The sequence below is a fragment of the Coffea eugenioides genome, chromosome 3 (assembly GCF_003713205.1).
Source record: "Coffea eugenioides isolate CCC68of chromosome 3, Ceug_1.0, whole genome shotgun sequence".
NCBI classification, from domain to species: domain Eukaryota; kingdom Viridiplantae; phylum Streptophyta; class Magnoliopsida; order Gentianales; family Rubiaceae; genus Coffea; species Coffea eugenioides.
This window is the reverse complement of record NC_040037.1, coordinates 7,191,237-7,193,515: the sequence shown is the minus strand read 5'-3', so window position 1 is coordinate 7,193,515 and position 2,279 is coordinate 7,191,237. Positions and strand designations below refer to the sequence as shown.

General features: G+C 36.2%; 1 non-coding gene across 1 annotated transcript; it reads right to left on the bottom strand.

Annotated features, from left to right (window-relative positions):
• Window positions 1–1,251: 1,251 nt before the first annotated feature.
• Window positions 1,252–1,356, bottom strand: LOC113767187. The gene has a single exon (XR_003467907.1). It is a non-coding gene; the product is annotated as a small nucleolar RNA R71 (small nucleolar RNA).
• Between the last annotated feature and the right edge of the window lie 923 nt (window positions 1,357–2,279).

Genomic DNA, 2,279 nt, shown 5'->3' with positions numbered 1-2,279 from the left:
AAGCGGCTAAGGAAGAACTGCGTTATCAGAGCTTATTGACTTAACTATAACCAACTTAGTGATAGAATGCCGGCTGAAATATCTTTGCCTATCGCATGACTCATTTAATTGCGACCGTGCCTGAGCAGTTGATCCTTTGCGGGCTTTAGAGCTTTTATAATTGCTATTTTTAGTAAATTGTGCTTTGTGAGTTAGTTTTGAAATTTTTAGTTTGCTTTTTTTCATTTTATTTGCCCTTTCATTGAAAACCCCCCATACTTCGAACTTCTAAAAAGAATAGTTATTCCCCCAGTCCCTGTGGATTCGCACCCCTCACTCACCGCCCCTATATGTAAAATTTACATTTTTCTCGCAGTTAGCGCTATTTATTATTGCCCACAAGACTCGACACTGTCAACGTAAGTAAGGTCTTAATACTTGTAAAGTTGCTCCCTGTGGGATCGATCTGATATATGCCCTAAATTGCTAATTTGACATGTATGCTTGCAGTAAAACGGGTATACTTCGAAATTAAACTTATACTTATATAAAAATCAGTCAAGTTTTAGGCGTCGTTGCCAAGGAATGACAGTATTAGGATCGAACAAACTTTATTAATTTAGACACTTTCTTGTAATTGTAGTTAAAACTTTTGTGTGGTCTTTATATAGATTTTTTTAGTCACTTTTTAGTGTAAAATTACTAAATTTGTTATTTTCTTTTTGTTTGTAGTGTATACACTGAACTTTACGGGTAATTACACCCTTTGATCTGAAAATTGAAAGGACATTGCGTAGACAAAGAAGACGTACACCACAACAAGAAGAAGAAAAGATTCAACAAGAAATAGAGAAAATCACAATAGAGCTACCTGTTGAAGATGAAATAGTAGAAAACGAAACAAATAGGCGATCTCTTAAGGATTTTGTTTTACCGGGAACTCAAGAATCTCAAACAAGTATAGCACGGCCAACAATAAATGCTAACAATTTTGAAATTAAACCACTATTAATTCAAATGGTTCAACAATTTTAATTTAGAGGTAATGTCATAGAGGATCCAAATATGCACTTAGTCATATTTTTGGAGGTATGTGATGCAATCAAAATGAATGCAGTTAGTAAGGATGCAATACGACTAAAGTTGTTCCCATTTTCTTTAAGAGATAAAGTTAAAATTTGGCTACACTCTCATGCTCCTAAAACTTTCACTACTTGGGATGATTCATCTAGAGCATTCTTGAATAAATATTTTTCACTCGGCAAAACGGCTAAGTTTAGAGGATATTACTAGTTTTAGCCAACAGGATGGTGAATTATTATATGAAGCGGAGGAAAGGTTTAGAGATTTGTTTCGGAAATATCCACACCATGGATTTTTCGATTGGCTAATCGTACAAACCTTCTATAATGGTTTATTCTTTTATACTAAAATGACTATTGATGTAGCCGTAGGTGAAGTCTTGATGGCAAAATCACCCCAAGAACCTCAAGGTTTGATAGAGGAAATGGCGGCAAACAATTATCAATGGGCTAATGAAAGAGGTAATCCAAGAGTCCAAGCAGGTATGATCAAAATTGATACCATTAATATGCGCAGTGCCCAAATGAGCAATATGATGAAAGTGTTAAATAGATAAGTTGGATGTGGTACAAGTTCATCTAATGTACATGTAGCTTCTTGTTCTATATGCGGAGGTGATCATGATACTAACGGGTGTATTGATCTTGATTAGGTTCAATTTGTTAATAATTACAATAGAAATACTCAAAATAACATATACTCGAATACATACAATCCGAGATGGAGAAATCATCCAAATTTTGGGTGAAAAGATCAATGCAATCCTCAAAAGCCGATTAATCCACCGGGATCCCAACCAAGACAACCACAAGTAGATACTAAATCGGGTTGGGAGATAGCAATGGAAAAGTTAGCCAGGGGTACTTCAGAGAGGTTCTAGCGACTAGAGGGGCAGTTGGACCAATTGGCCGAGATATATAGAAACGTAAAGGTCCAAATTGGTCAAATTGCCAATTCTATTAACAATCGAAATCAAGTAGAATTACCTAATAAAACTGAGGTGAATCCGAGAGAACATGTCAAGTTCATTACTCTTCGTAGTGGTAAAGGACTAGAGAATCCTCCGACGGTAGAAAATGGGGGAAACAATGAGAGTGAGAAGCAAGGAAATGAGTGAGTGGAGCAAGATGCGAGTGTGGGGTAATGTAGTAGGGAAAAAAAAAATCAACCTTCATCTTCCACTACCATTCCAATACCTCCGGCAGTTCCATTTCCTC